The sequence below is a fragment of the Vipera ursinii genome (genome assembly GCF_947247035.1).
Source record: "Vipera ursinii genome assembly, chromosome: 9".
Taxonomy (NCBI): domain Eukaryota; kingdom Metazoa; phylum Chordata; class Lepidosauria; order Squamata; family Viperidae; genus Vipera; species Vipera ursinii.
In genome coordinates, this window is record NC_139523.1 from 7,633,578 (window position 1) to 7,650,827 (window position 17,250).

The following is a 17,250-nucleotide window of genomic DNA, read 5'->3' on the forward strand; positions in this document are numbered from 1 at the left end:
AGCCAACACAATCCTAGGTTGCTTTAACAGAGGGATAGAATCAAGATCACGTGAAGGGTTAATATCACTTTATAAAGCCTTGGTAAGGCCACACTTGGAATACTGCATCTAGTTTTGGTCATCACAATGCAAAAAAAAAAGTTAAGATTCTAGAAAAAGTATAGAGAAGAGCAACAAAGATGATTAGGGGACTGAATGCTAAAACATATAAAGAAGAGTTGCTAGAAATGGGTATGTCTAGTTTAATAAAAAGAAAGACTGGGATGTCATGATAGCAGTGTCCAATATCTCAGGGGCTGCCACAGAGAAGAAGCAGCTCTCTCCAAAGCACCTGAAAGCAAAATGAGAAGCAATGGATGGAAATTAATCAAGGAAACAACCAACCTAGAACTAAGAGGAAATTTTCTGACAGTTAGAACATTTAATCAGGGCAATGACTTGACTCCAGATGTTGTGGGTGCTCCAACACTGGAAGTTTTCAAGAAGAGATTGGACAACCATTTGTCTTAAATGCCTGGGCAGGAGGTTGTTCTAGAAGACCTCCAAGGTCCCTTCCACTATATCATTCTATTATTCTGTTGACTTAGCCTTCCATCCTTCCAAGGTTGGTAAAATGAGGATCCAGATTGTTGGGGGCAAATGGAAATAATGCTGACATGGTAAACCACCCAGAGAATGTTGCAAAGTGCAATTTGTGGGGTGGTGGTGGGTGGTATATAAGCCTAAATGCTACTGCTACTGCTTGCCTTACATATAGTAGTACCTCAGTACTCATGCTTAATTGGTTCCGGGAGGTATGACGAGTACTAAAAAAGATGAGTAGCAAACAAACTATGTGACTTTCCCCATGACCCTTTGTTTCAGCTGGGAAGGACTTTCTATCTGTCCCTTTTTCTATGTCTGCGACCTTCTCAGCATGGCTGACCTCCTGCCTGCCTTCTGCTGCTGTCCCGCTTCCATTTGCAATAACCTTCCCAGCATGGCCAACTTACTGTCCACACTCCATGGCTGCCCCCCATTTTCTTGAACACCAAACAAAGATGAGTGCTAGGAAATATTTTTGCATTAAAATGTATTGAGTACCAAATTTGACAAGTTTTTGAAGCAGTCAAGTACCAAGGTGCCACTGTACTTCTCTCCCCAGTGAGTTTCTCTTGTGCACCCACAATATGTTAACTTTTATACCCTTCCTGATTTGTATTTTTTACTTTCAAATAAGGTAAGGTAAGGTAAGATAGGGCAAGATAGGGCAAGATAGGGCAAGATAGGGCAAGAATGGGCAAGATAGGGTAAGGTAAGGTAAGGTAAGGTAGGGCAAGATAGGGCAAGATAAGATAAGGTGGGATAAGGTAAGATAGGGGCAAGGTAAGGTAAGATAAGATAAGATAAGGTAAGATAGGGTAAGATAGATCAAGATAAGATAAGGTAAGAGGGTGAGATAAGTTAAGGTAAGGTAAGGTAAGATAGGGTAAGATGAGGCAAGATAAGGCAAGCCAAGACATGGCATGGCCAGGCAAGGCAAGGCAAGATAGTGTAAGTTAGGATAAGATAAGGTAAGATAAGGTAAGATAAAATAAGGCAAGGCAAGATAAACCTTTATTGTTTTTGTTTTTTTTTAAACTCTGAGCACAACGACACACATCAAAAATGAAATTTAGCTGCCCACTCTCAAAGTGAACACATGTGACACACACCTAAACATACTATATACAACATATACATACTATATACAACATATGTATAGACCTACACCCCTACATATACATAGCATATGAATAATTAACACTGCCAATCTTGAATATATTCTGAAACTTTACTCCTTGGAGAAAGAGGCCCTCTCACTGAGATGTCTCTGAATTAGCCCCTGTCCCATTTTTGCCCCCTCCCAAACAACTTCTCTCTCATTTGATTTCTACCATCCCTCAGGTTTAGCTTTCCCTGATTTGTATTTCTTGCAAACTCTATTCACTTGCATTGCCCTGGTAAAAGGACCCCTCCATAAACATGTGAACTGCATTCACTACCAAAACTATGAGATGTTCCCCTCCAACCACTTAACATGCTGTTGTCGGAAAACATACTGTAGTGGAATATAATTTGGAGTGGTGGGAGGGAGGGGCTCTTTCTTGGAGGGCAAGGAGACTGTGGGGTTTGTCTGGTTGGCAGGAAGAGAGCAAGGATGAAACCTCCCTGGAAATTCTTGGATTATATCTATAGCAGATAATAAATTTTGTCTGGCAGGATTCTGTCTAATCGGCAAACAACAATTAGGAAACTACTCAAAAGTAATTCCACATGTTGGAATTCAAGGTGCTGGTAATGACCTATAAAGCTCTAAATGGCTTGGGTCCGGATTATCTAAGGGAACACCTGCTGCCGGCATCAACTTCCCATCGTCCTGTGTACTCCCACAGGGAGGGCCTTCTCAGGGTGCCGGCGGTTAAGGAGTGCCGGCGGGTGATCCCCAGGGGGAGGGCATTCTCTGTGGGCGTGCAAATTTAATTAAATAATAAATAAATAAATAAATGTTGTTCTTGGTTCGTTGGGTTTGACAGAGCAAGCTGAGATGACCCTGAGCAGTGACAGAGAGAAGACTCAGTCAGGAACCTATGGCCGAGTAATCCAAATTGTGTCTATTTATCTCAAAGTATGGCTAACATACTGACCTAGTAGGAAGGGATCAATATCAAGAAGGTCACTCAGAAGGGTTTATCTAAACCAGGAGTAGGCAACCTCGGCTCTTTTATGACTCATGGACTTCAACTCCCAGAATTCCTGAGTCAGCTGAGGTTGCCTAGCCCTGATCTAAACCATTCCAACTGTCATGCTGTCATTTACACCACCTCTGCCTTTTTTTCTCTGAGTTGTCTTTTCATCGTAGGAGGCCAAAAATGTATAAGCTCTGGGTCTGCTTTTGTTCAGGGTTAAAGTGCCAATTCTTTGCTGGGAGCCCTGTATGCATGTTAATAAAATTATGTTGTGTCCTCAAAGTGATTGTGTGCCAGATTTTGGGCACAACAGCAACTCACTTTTAACTCTGGCTTAACCTTCTTACAACACCTTTCAGAAGAAATTTCACTATTTATTAAATGTCATGCATGTCCCAACTATTCTCTCTAATTCCTACCATCTTTTTCTTGCGCAGATATTCATAAATACCTTAGGAAGGAGAAAATGGCATTTGCTAGTCTAAGCAAATCATTCTTTTTCCCCTTACCACCTTTGCTGGATTCAGGGTAGCCATAAAGTTGCTTGGGAGGCAAAGGAGTGTTGATAATGAGGATGGATGCTTGGAGTTGAAGGAAGGTCAAGAAAGACAACACTTTAAAATAAAAATGTTTATAGTGTAATTTCTGACAAAGAAGGCTTTTGTTACAGGCTTTGAAACCCAGACAAAAATAGATTTTTCTGTTTGTTTTCCCCCATCACATTTCTCTTTTCTCTTCCTTTTCTCTCCTCTTGAAGCTATTTATTTTATTAAGGAATTTATATCCTTACATGGTTTGACTTCTGTAAGCCCCAGGATTACTTACAAATGAATTCATATACAACACTACTTTTAAAAAGAGAAAGAGCAAAAATAAATTGAAAGAAGAAAAATGTGCCAGATGAAAGGAATAAGAAAATTAAAATACATACACAAGGACACACACATCATATAGACAAGCCTGTAAACACCATCAAAAGGATATATATATATATATATATATATATATATATATATATATATATATATATATTTGTGTAAATTAGTAACACAAAATTAAGGGAGACTGAAATGCATTTCTAACTCGTTAGTTTTCATCAGTCAGCCATACCCTTCTGAGATTCGAACCTGGGCTGAATCTCAGAAGGGTATGGCTGACTGATGAAAACTAATGAGTTAGAAATGCATTTCAGTCTCCCTTAATTCTTTGTTAGTAATTTACACAAATATATGAACTGTCCGGTGTGACTACAGCCTGTTCGATGGCCTTCAAGATAGGCTGAAAACAGGAAATAAAGATTTGCCCCATGTTTGGGGCCTAGCAAGGTAATCTAAACAGGTAACATTTGACACATATCTCCCCTTGCAGAAAGCTAACAGAGTGAGAGAGATCCTGTGGCTCAAGAGGTAAATACACTGCCTAATGTGCAATCAGCCCAGGTTCGAATCTCAGAAGGGTATGGCTGACTGATGAAAACTAATGAGTTAGAAATGCATTTCAGAATTAAGGGTATACAGATTAGAGATCAGGATTATAGACTGAGAGCGTTCACAGACGATCTGGTTGTTACAGTGACCCAGCCGGAGAGCTGTGTTGTGGACCTGATGGAGATAATAATTCAATATGGGAAGGTTTCTGGATTTAAAGTTAATGTACAGAAAACTAAAATTTTGGCTAAAAACATGACAGCATCACAAAAGGCCCTTTTAGAAGGGTTAACTGGATTTGAGATGGTTAAAAGGGTTAAATATTTGGGGGTGTTTTTGTCGCCCTCTAATACAAAATTATATAAAAATAACTATGATAAATTATGGGGGAAAATCCAAAAAGAAATGGAGAGTTGGGAAAAACTGCAATTGTCTTTGTTGGGGCGAATTGCAGCAGTAAAAATGAATATCCTGCCTAAATTTTTATTTTTATTTCAAATGATACCAGTTCTTAAGAAAGACTCTAATTTGGAGGAATGACAGAGAGGTATCAACAAATTTGTTTGGGCAGGGAAAAGGCCACGAGTTAAACTTAAGATTATGCAGGATATTCGTGAAAGAGGTGGTCTTAAAATGCCCAATCTTAAATTATATTATGAAGCTGCTGCGTTAGCAGGAATAAGTGATTGGATTAATTTGACACAAGAGAGATTATTAAATCTTGAGGACCACGACTTGCTGTTTGGCTGGCATGCATATTTGTTGTATGATAAGAAGGTAGATAATGTGTTTAGAGTGCATATTTTAAGACAGGCTTTGCTGAGAGTTTGGAAGAAGTACAGACATAAGTTAGATTGTAAGATACCATTGTGGGCAATTCCAAAACACGCAATAGAAAATATACATGCTGGTTTCAAACATGATGTGACTACGTACAAGGAGATTTTAAGCTTGGAAAGAAATATTTGGTGTTTGAAGCCATATAGTTTCTTGCGAGATGAGAAGATTGTTCAAAATTGGTTTCAATATACTCAGCTACGGGCCAGGTGGAAAGAAGATCATAAAAATGGTTTTACAATGACTGATGAAAATCTGATGAAGCAAATTAGAAATCAGGGACCAGCACATATTAAACGGATATATCTTGCATTGATAGAGATTGATTCAGAAACAGAACTCGTTAAGGATTGTATGATAAAATGGGCCCAAAACATCCAGGAAGTTATCACAATGGACACGTGGGAAAAGATTTGGGTGAGGAACGTAAAATTTACACAAGCTCAAAACTTAAGAGAGAACTTTTATAAAATGTTTTATAGATGGCATTTAGATCCTAAAAAGCTTGCAAGTATGTATCCGAATTATCAGCCAAAATGTTGGAGATGTGGAGATGAAGATGCAACATATTTTCATGTATGGTGGACTTGTAAAAAGATCAAAGTTTTTTGGATAAAAATTTGGTGGAATATGCAGAAGATTTTTAAGCAAAGGATAAAGTTTTGTCCGCAACTCTTTTTGTTGGGAATAATTACGGATGCTACGGTTGTGGACACTAAGTTGATGTTAAATTTAATTACGGCAGCAAGACTTTTGATAGGTCAGTATTGGAAGAAAGAGGAACTGCCGACCATAGAAGAGTGGACTTTAAAGGTTTCCGACCTGGCAGAGATGGCGAAGATTTCGGCCTATTTGAAAGATCACTCGCAAGAACGTTATATTATGGAATGGAGAAAATGGATTGAGTTTATCCAGAACAAGTATAGGGTTAAGAAGTTTCATGTAGCATTTGAATAAGTCTTCTTTCTTTTTTTCTTTTTCTACTTTAGTTTCTTTATATATATTTAATATTATTAAGGTTTGTCTTATCTTATATAAGCTAGAGAGTGATGGATTTTAGAGTTTATGGTTGTTAGTATATGGTTGTTTATGATTGTTTTTTTATATATACCTTGTATTTAGCTCTGGGAAGTCGGGGGGGGGAGGGGGGAGGGGGGAGAGGTAGGGGGGGAGGGAGGAGGGAGGGGGAGGGGGATTCTTAAAGAAAAATTGTATGTTAAAACTTTTCAATAAAAAAAAAAAAGAAATGCATTTCAGTCTCCCTTAATTCTTTGTTAGTAATTTACACAAATATATGAACTATCCGGTGTGACTACAGCCTGTTCGATGGCCTTCAAGATAGGCTGGAAACAGGAAATAAAGATTTGCCCCATGTTTGGGGCCTAGCAAGGTAATCTAAATAGTTAACATTTGACACACACACACACACACACACACACACACATATATGTGTGTGTGTGTGTGTGTGTGTGTGTGTGTGTGTGTGTGTGTGTGTATGTATGTATGTATGTATATACTAGGCTTCACCCAGTAGCTAAAAAGTCAAGAGTAATAGCGTCAAGCAAATATCTTCAAGGAGGTTTTATATCCTTTGAGACCTCTCTCTCATAATGATTTGCTTTTCTCTACATTCATTAAAATAACTGAAATTCTTTCTGCCCCATTTGGAAAGTAATTTAAGAATTCAGATAAGCTTCTCAAAATAGAACCAAATTCAGCAGGTGTAACAATTCCTTGCACCTTAAATTAGGTGACTGGCTACCTGAAGATACAATAGGAACTGAAAAAAAAATGCTGTTGTGCATGCTTATTATGTAATCCCTAAAATGGCCCCTTCCATGTATCCATCTCATTCAAGTCTTGATAGCTGTCTTTTTTTATCATTTCAGCTCCTGGAACTAAGGTCCCCACTCCCTCGGGTTTGATAAACAGGGAAAACCCTGAAGGAACAATTTGATCCAAGACCTCTGATACCCACCCATTCCAGTTGGCAGTCAAAGACTCAGTTGAATTGCCCACAGGATGGTATAATAGTAACAGATCCAATTAACCCTGGAATCTGACCACAGGGATTTCTATCCAGTTATCTGCAGCACAGTGCCTCTGAAAGACTTCCTCAATTAAAATAACCACCCAACGCCATTATTTGGCTTCATTACTGGTGACAAATTCAAAAGCAGATAGTCATATCTCCAAGAGAACATCCCCTTCTAGACCCAACTAGGGCTTGGTAATACATGCTAGGATGGCCAACTCTTCCAGCTGACTCACTCTGGTCAACTCACCCCAGTTGCCTTGCCCCTGTCAACTTGTCCTGGACAACTTGCCATGGCCAACTTACCATGGGACAATTGAATGTGGGCAACATGGGCAAGAGAGGGACATATAGAATTGCAACTAACCCCTGCCTCAAGGACGTCTAACTTGAGAAGGCTTAAATCTAAAGCAAGACAAGGCCTGCTGCAATTCACTTTTCCCTCTCTTGTGTTATCCCGCATTGAATTGTCCTGTGGTGAGTTGATCGTGGTGAGTTGTCCCAAGTGAATTGACCACAGCCAGATGGCCCCATTAAAATGGGGGCTTAAAGGCAAAATTGATTTCAAAAACCAACTGCATCTCTCCATGAGCTGTGTGCCTCCAAATCCCTATTATATCTCTTCTTGCTTGACCTGACCCTGGTGTTACTGTCTGTCTCCTCTCTGCCATCAATCTTCCCTCATGCCCACCATCTCGGTCACCAACTAACCATTTCAACCCTACCCTCAGCAAAATCTATATATTCCCAGGCTAACTCTCTGACAGTGATGCTCCCAAGCTACTTATGCCCACTACATTTAGCAGCTGCAAGGCACAATCATCAGAAGATGGCTGCCTGTTTTTTTTTTTAAAAAAAATACATTTCAGCAAGCCTCTTGCGGACACATTTTTAAACCTGTGTTTGAATATATGAACAACTGACTTGGTCCTGAGTTATTTTTGCTTTTCATTTTTACGATGATGCACCAAAAAGTCTCTCCAAATTCTCTGCCCCCTAGCAAGCTGAGAAAGTGGGGACACAATTTTGAAGAATTTCACTAAGAGGAGAATAAATTCTTTAACAGTTTCTCGTGTGATGCAATAAAATTCATCACAGGCAACACTGTCAAGCTACCCTTTTTCCTCCTGTAAATGGTAAAAGCAACAAATATGTCTGTTGGTAATGTAGCTGGAGGATATATGATGCTCCTGATGTATCAGCCTCCTGTTGAGGCAAAGATTAGCATTTTTTTTAGAATGATTCAGAAAGAGGAGTAGGGTTGGCACTCCCTACATTTTGATGCCTTGGGTCAATACCTACCTAGCCTTAGACTAAATCTGTCTTGCCTTAAGTAACCAGGCATGGGTTTGCATACTACACAGGATGCATGATATAAGGCCTTTTTAAGGCCAGGAAGAAGCAGAATGATTAAGGCTAATATAACTGTCAGCCTTCCCATGTAGACCACATGGGAAATGCAAGCAAATGAGCTAACTCTACTTTATCGTACAGCAACATTAAGAGTCTTGTAAGTCTGAAAGTACCAAACTCCCACCATCCCCTTTACAGTCTGAGAACTTACTTCTGATCCTCTTTTCCAGCCATTATGCAGCTGCAGGCTATGCCCTCTCTTATCTGACCATTCGTTATGCAGCAACTCTTCCCCCCTCCACCCCCTCCAACATACCTCATTTTCCCAAGGTCTTCCCATATACCATTACAGCATCTGAGCTGGAAAAATCCCCAAAACAGTTAGAGGACAGGAATTTGATACTGGAAAGATTACGATCAATTAAACTTTAGTTAAAGGCTTCTACTTGATTTTAGTTTATTGTGAAAAATCTGCTTTACAATTTCTGCAGGAAAAAAAACAAAACTTTAGGAAAATGTTTTCTGTGTTTTTATTTTCAAGATATTTGAGAACATGTTTTCAACAGCTAAATAGGGCCACTATATATAGGCTGAAAAGATGCCAGACAATTACAGGTAATCCTCAATTTACAACACTTCACTTAGTGACTGTCTGAAGTTGCAAAGTGACTTGTGACCATTTCTCGCACTTATGACCGTTGCAGCATCCCCATGGTCATGTGATTTACATTTGGATGCTGACTCATATTATGATGGTTGCCATGTCCCAGAGTCACATTGTAAGGGTCAGCAGCTACCCAAAGAACTTTAGGTTCCAAGGGGGCAAATCAGGAGACTCAAGCGGAGGCTTCCAGGTCAAACAGAACTTTATTTGGCCAATGGAAGTTGCTAGGTGGAACGCTGTCTGAAACACTGGCAGCTGCATTCAGAAGTGCCACCCAGGGGTCCGTTAGGCACTTCTGTTTATATACAGATAACAACCAATCACAAGGTGACACTTGTTGGCACAAATAACGTTAACCAATCATCTTTCATTACTTTCCCACTCTTTCCCCTGTCTCTGGGTCTGTGTACGTGATCTTCCTGCCTTCACAAAATGGCATCCCTAATGCAAGCACAGTGTACAGAAGCAAAATGGCAGTCATCATGCTAATAACAAGAATACCCTTTTGTACAATCCCTATAATGTGATTCCCCTTTTGTGATCTTCTGACAAGCAACGTCAGTGAGGAAACCAGATTCATGTAATGACCATGTTGCTAATTTAACAATTGCAATGATTCACTTAACAAATGTGGCAAGCAAAGTCATAAAATGGGACAAGACTCACTTAACAAATTTCTCATTTAGCAACATAAACTTTTGGCCCAGTTGTGGCCGTAAGTTGAGGACTACTTGCACTTAGTGGAGTAGCAACAGATTCTTCAGAATCTTCCCTATTTCTCTGCCTTCACTGCATAATTTCTTGGATTTTTTTTTCATTCATATTGTTAAACATGGTTTATGCATATATTTCCTAGGTTTGCATAACACAGTTAACATCAGTTAAATTTTTGGTGACTGCATTCCCACTAATACTTTGGTTAATTTTAACAGTGATTAAATTGTAGCTCTAAACAATGTTTAATGTTATGTGAAATCTTTTGAGAAAAATACACAGGATAGTATTTTCCCACAAGAATGGCAGAAAAAAATAATCCAATAAAACTTATCAGAAATTTTCAACTCAAGAAATTTTAGCTCAGTTTTAACGTACTGTTTTTAAGGAAATTGAAAGAAGTAAGTCTAGAGCAAAAATAACTAGTTATTTATTTATTCATTTCTCTTCTACTAAGAAGCTTTGCAGGTATTATTATTTTTTAAAAAGAAATAAATCTGCTTTACCTCCTCTGGAAGTAACAGAGACGCAACAAAATATTTGCAGCAAAACTTCTTTTAAATCACTTCCAGCTGTCTTAAAAAATAATTGTTTATATCTAGCCTATGCAGATAATTTGCATGCATGAATAAAAGACTAAACCATAGCTATTGGGTTATAATAAGGGACATGAAAGAAAGAAATTGCATTTGTATTCTTCCTTATCCCTCCTTATTTTCTCCCACGATAATAAGGGCAAAACACAGAGATACCTGTGGAATACCAAGGGTTAATTCTGGCACTTTTCTTCTGCAGACCCATTGAAGGTGAGCAATTAAATATCACTTGGCTGCAAATAATACTGCAGTTACTCACTGACTCCCAAACTGTTTAAAATGCCATTTGGCCCCTTAGACTGGACCACGTTGGATAATGGACAGTTTCTATACAATCTGACATGCCTTTACTCACAAGAGTTATGATGGGAGCAGAGGCATAAATCTTCCTTTGGAAGCCAGTTTAATCTTTTTATGTTACTAAAAAGAGACGGGTATTTTGGGTTGTATTAGCAGAAAAGCTACAGATAAAATGGGAGGTTGCTTCACACACAGGCACGCGCACCCCCTTCTGGATGCACAAGTGTGTAAGATCAATCATTTTTCTTTGAAGTGGGAAGACCAAATACATTGGGGTGGTTTTTCAGCAGCCTTGGATGTTTACTTACAACACAATCTCTGGTGGATTTTGGAGATTCTTACCTGCATGCAGCAAAGAACATTAGAGAGTACTCTATTTGACAGAGTACTGGTTTGGCTTCTGGGCAAAAAAATAAAATAAAATAAAAATAAATAAACTCTCCTGTGTTTCTACTTCAAGCTCTTTAGAATTTCTTTAGACTGTTGTTTGTGATGCTCCCTTCAAGTGGATTGGTTACTGCTGCAAAATAAGGCTTGGGGAGAATGTAGTTGTTGATACTTTACTGGAGGCACCTACTACATCTGTGGCTGCCTGCACTATCCCAAAATCCAGCAGGAAGAGTTGCTGTCACAAATCTCACATTTCATTAGGAATTAGTGAAATTAGGTAAAACCTAAGAATGTAGGCATCTGATAAAATCCATAAGGAAGCCACTGCTGTCAAGGTATCATTCCTCAAATAATTCAAAGACATACCTGAGACAACTTCTTCCTTTTTACCTATTTGAATAGTACTGATTATCTAAAACAGGGGTTCCCAACTCCCGGTCCATGGACTAGTACTGGGCTGCAGCATGCCAACAACTGGTCCATACAAACAAGCAAAGCCCCATCCACGGGATGCAGGCAGTATACAAAACCACACCCCCTCTGGTTCGCAGAAAAACCTCTTGTCATGGAACCGGTCCCTGGTGCCCAAAAGATTGGGGACCTCTGATCTAAAAGAACTGAAGAACCCACCTGGTCACTCATGCCCTGGTCATCTCCTGTCTGGACCATTGCAATGCCATTTACTGAGCTGTTGTGATGCAGTGGTTAGAAAGCAGTATTGCAGGATGACTCTGCTCATAGCCTGGAGCTCAATCCTGACCGGCTCAAAGTTGACTCAGGCTCCCATCCTTCCGAGGTTGGTAAAATGAGGACCCAGATTGTTGGGGGCCATATGCTGACTCTGTAAACCACTCAGATAATGCTGTAAAGCACTATGAAGCAGTATATAAGTCTAAATGCTACTGCTATGAAACTATCATTGGAAAGTACCTGAAAGCTTCAGCTGGCACAGAATGCAATGTTGGGTGCCCATAGAATGGTGCTTGTAACATCTCTGCTGTCTGAGCTGCAGTGGGTGCCAGTTTGCTTCCAGATGCAATTCAAGGTGTTGGTTGTGACCTTCAAATTAATAAATGACCTGGGGCCAGGTTACTTAAGTAACTTTCTTCACCCTATTGTATCGGCCTGTCCCACCCTGTCAGGCAGGGAATGTGTGTGACAGACCCCATCAGTTAAAGAATCCTGACTGATGGGGTCAGGAAACAGCCTTCTATGTTACCTTGCTTGGGGCTCACAGAGGAATACACAGTACCCTGAAAGCCCAATCCTAACCCTTTGGTCATTCGGGTTTTTTCCCCACGTAGAATTGGAGGTATCAGGGCAACGTTTCGACAAAATCTCATCCGTCATCCTCAGGCTGGTGACTTCAGCTTCGTTCTTCTGGGACATATATATATGTTTTCTGAGGTTTTCGCGGGTGCCTGTATGTGGATCCTTGGTTTTTCGGGTTTTTCCCCGCGTAGAATTAAAGGTGTAGGCGCAACGTTTCGACGGAATCCCATCCGTCATCATCAGGCTTCTGCTTCCTTCTTCTGGGAGAAGCATGTGGCTGTTTGTTCCTCTTTTTTAAACTGCCAGAGGGGGTGTGTTCTGTGGAGGTGTGCTCTGATTGGGTAGGGGACCAAGTGTGTTCTGATTGGGTGGGAGTGTGTTTTGAATGGTGGGTGTGTTCTGATTGGGTGGGGGTGTGTTCTGAGTGGATGGGCTGGTCTCAGCTGCCAGCTCCAGACCTGAGCTGGTGAGTTGTGCTGCTTTTGTTCGGCTTCGTGTTTGTGGTGGTGCCATGTTTTTATAGTGGGTGTCAGTTTGTTTATTGTGTGGTTTGGAGGGGTTTAAAGTGGCTGATGTTGCAGCTGTTGCAGCTGTAGTTAGGTTTCTGTTTTGTGGTTGTGTGTCTTTATCGTTGTGGGTTCGGATTTGCTTTTTGAATGGTTGTGTGGTGGTGATGTCATGTGATGTTATCATGAGTTTGGGTCTGGTATCATTCTTGGTGGTTGGGCTTCGTCTGTCAATCAAGGCAGGTTTCCAAATGGCTGGTAGACGAGAGGTATCATCTCGTTTATTCATGCTGTGGGGGCGTTTTTCTATCTCAATGGCTTCTCTGATTATTCTGTTGTTAAAATGTTCAATTTTGGCGATAGTTTTGGTTTTTTTAAAATCAATTTCATGTCCCGTGGCTTCAAAGTGTTGGACCAGGGATGAAGTTTGTTCTCCTTTTCTGAGTGAGTTTTTGTGCTCTTCAATGCGTGCACTTATTCTTCTGTTGGTTTGTCCGATGTATGTAGTGGGGCAGGTGGTGCATGGGATTTCGTATACTCCTTGGTTTTCTAACCCAATTATGTCCTTGGGGTTTCTTAGGATGGTGGATATTTTTCTGTCTGTGTAGAATGCTGTTTTGATGTTGTGTTTTTGGAGGACCTTGCTGATTCTGTCTGTGGTCCCTTTTAAGTATGGGAGGAGGGCTTTGCCATTTTCTTGTTCTCTGTCTTGGGTTTTTGTGGGTGTCTCTCTTCGGATTAAGTTGGTAATCGTGTTTCTTTGGAATCCATTGGCTGTTAGTACATTAGTGAGAGTGTGTAGTTCGGTTTTTAGGTGTTGTTTGTCAGCTAGGTGTTTTGTTCTGGAGATGAGTGTCTTGGCTACGGAGTTGATCTGTGCTGGGTGGTGGTGTGAGAGTGCGTTCAGATAGCGGTTTGTGTGTGTTTTTTTATGGTAGATAGTGTGTCCTAGGGAGCCGTTGGATTTCTTGTAGACCAAGACATCAAGGAAGGGAAGTTGATTGTTAGCTTCTGTTTCCATGGTGAATTGTATTTTGGGGTGTAGGCTATTGAGGTGTATGAGGAAGTCATCCAGTTTTTCTTTGCCGTGTGGCCAGATTACGAAGGTGTCATCTACGTATCTGAGCCAGAGTTTGGGTTTGTGGTTGGATTTTTCTAGAGCGAGGGTTTCAAAGTGTTCCATGTAGAGGTTTGCGATGACAGGTGAGAGGGGTGATCCCATGGGTGCTCCTTCCATTTGTTTGTATCTTTGTCCATTGTAGATGAAGTATGTGTTAGATAGGCAGTGGTTGGTCAGATCTAGGATGTGTTTTGGGGGGTTGTATTTATTTAGGATAGCTGTCAAGGCTTCTTTGATAGGCACTTGGGTGAAGAGGGATACAACATCGAAGCTCACAAGTAGGTCCCAGGGCTGTAAGTTTAGTTTACTTATGATCTCTATGAATTGGAATGAGTTTTGTACGTGTGAGGTGATGGAATTTGCATAAGGCTGTAGTTGTTTGGCAAGAAATTTGGCTAGATTTTGTAGAGGTGAGCCCATCCACTCAGAACACACCCCCACCCAATCAGAACACACCCACCATTCAAAACACACTCCCACCCAATCAGAACACACTTGGTCCCCTACCCAATCAGAGCACACCTCCACAGAACACACCCCCTCTGGCAGTTTAAAAAAGAGGAACAAACAGCCACATGCTTCTCCCAGAAGAAGGAAGCAGAAGCCTGATGATGACGGATGGGATTCCGTCGAAACGTTGCGCCTACACCTTTAATTCTACGCGGGGAAAAACCCGAAAAACCAAGGATCCATATATATATATATATATATATATATATATATTTGTAGATTTTCATGGGTACAGGTATGTAGGTCTTGGCGTATTCGGGTCTTTTCCTGTGTAATATTGAGAGTGTCTTGGCGATCTTTTGAGATTTCTGGTAGGCGGGAGGTATCATCACGTTTATTCATGTTGTGGGGGTGTTTCTCTATTTCGATGGCTTCCATAATTATTCTCTTGTTGTAGTGTTCAGTTTTGGAGATTAATTTGGTTCCTTCAAAGTCAATTTCATGTCCTGTTGCTTTAAGATGCTGGAAAAGGGAGGAAGTTCCTCCCAACCCCCACACAAAGCCAACTGACACATGCCATGAACACAAAGCCAGACTGCAAACTCGAAGCCAAACCAAAGCCTGGGATGTTACACCACAGCCTTCTGCTCAGGACATTACATCACAGAACTCAGGAGGTTACAATACTAAAGCTTGGGATGTCACAACACAGCCAACCACCCAGGATGTTGTAGCACAGAACTCAGGATATCACTACACTAGTGCTCAGGATGTCATCACACAGCCCATCACCCAAGTTGTTACAACACAAAAGACTAATGGGCACACAGACAACACCTCAGCCACACAGGATGTTACAAAACAGCCCACTAAGCTGCAAACAATAACTCCATCAACCAATCAAGATGTAACAACACAGCCAACTAACCCGCTTACAGCAACAAAGCCAGCACCCCACACCCACCCACCAATATTTATAGAGAGATGGCAGCTCCGATCACGCTTTGCTCACTCAAGCACAAAGCCAAAGACACCAGCCTGAAGATGACAATGAGCTGGAAGGGACCTTGGAGGTCTTCTAGTCCAGCTCCCTGCTTAAGCAGGAGAACCTATACCATCTCAGACAAGTCTTTTCTAGTCTTTCAAGTCTTTTCTAGTCTTTTCTGAAAAGTCTCCAGTGATGGAGCACCCATGATTTCTGGAGACAAGCTGTTCCACTGGTTAATTGTCCTCACTGTCAGGAAGTTTCTCCTTAATTCCAGGTTGCTTCTGTCTTTGATTAGTTTCCAGCCATTGTTTCCTGTCCTGCACTCTGGTGTTTTGGTGAATAACATGACCCCCTCTGCCTTGTGGTAGCCCCTCAAATACTGGAATATTGCTATCATGTCTCCCCTATTTCTTCTTTTCTTTAGACTAGCCAAACCCAAGTCCCACAGCCATTCTTCATATGTTTTAGTCTCCAGGACTTTGATCATCCTACTTGCTCTTCTCTGAATTTTTTCCCAAACTCTCAACAACTTCTTTTGTGATATGGTGACCAAAATTGGCTGCAGTATTCCAGGTGTGGTCTTACTAAGGTTTTATAAAGCGGTACTAATACTTCACCTGAACTTGATTCTATGCCTCTGTTTATACAACCCAGGATTGTATTAGCTTTTTTGGCTGTTGCTGCACACTGCTAGTTCATGGTTAAGTGATCGTCAACTAGGACTACAAGGTCCCTCTCACAGTTGCTGTTTTTGAGCCAGGTCTTGCCCAATCTGTACTTGCACTTTTGATTTTTCCTACCTTAATATAAAACTTTGCTTTTCTGCACATTGAAACTCATTTTGTTGGATAGGTCCCATTGTTCAAGTTTGTCAAGATCTGTTTGGATGCTGAGTTTGTCTTCTGGGGTGTCGGCTACTCCTGCCAGTTTAGTGTCATCTGCAAATTTGATGAATTCCCCTTCAATTCCCTCATCAATAAGATGGTCCAACCAGAATAAAAATTGGGGGAACTTATTTAATAAGGAGGACCAATGAAATCCAATGAAAACATATTTTCATCCTGGGGCTGAGAGGAGAGTCAGGTCTTCAAGGCTTATATAATGGATAACAGGATCAGAACAATGCAAACTCATGGGGATACCATTCAGAGGGCAGACACCATAAAAGAGAAGGCACACTTCATGGGACCTATTAGATGGCATTGTTCATTGGTCCATTGGACCTGAAGTATGGGCAGTCTTCTAGATCTTAGAGGTAGGCAGAGACAATGAGAGAAAGGTGATCCCTTACCTAACCAGGCCAATGTCATATTACCACTAATCTCTTGAACCTCATCCAGAACCTAAGGAGTATCAGTGATTATATTGCTGCCAGGAATAAGCTGTGGATGTCTCCATGAAACTATCAGGAACTTGACTCATTTTTGAAGCGTTCTTTTACCTTACTTCCCTAGGAAAATAAGATAAGTTGTTGCAGTAGCCTTCCCAGGTTGATTTCATCTAGTCTTCGGCTTCTAGGATTGCCACTAAGGATGGCCCAAATGCTTATGGCCCAAGTCATGGAAATTCCCGTTTGCCTTAAATGAAGCTGAATCTGACATTACCAACTTTTTGACCCTAACCTGACTACTTAAATTGCCACTTCTGGTTTCTACAAGTCCTTTTCATTTACTCTAAGTGAAAACCTGTTAGGCTGATGACACAGTTCAGAGTAGGAAAAAAGTAGTGTTGACCCTTTTTGAATTGCCTCAGACTGGTTGCTTTGATGATAAAATGCCAGCTTTGGTCACTGGCATGCCATCTGGAAAACACCATGTGTGATTCATGCAGGCTGATGGAATCTTACCAGCCCATCTCATTTTAAGGTCACTTGCAAATTCTGAACACTGG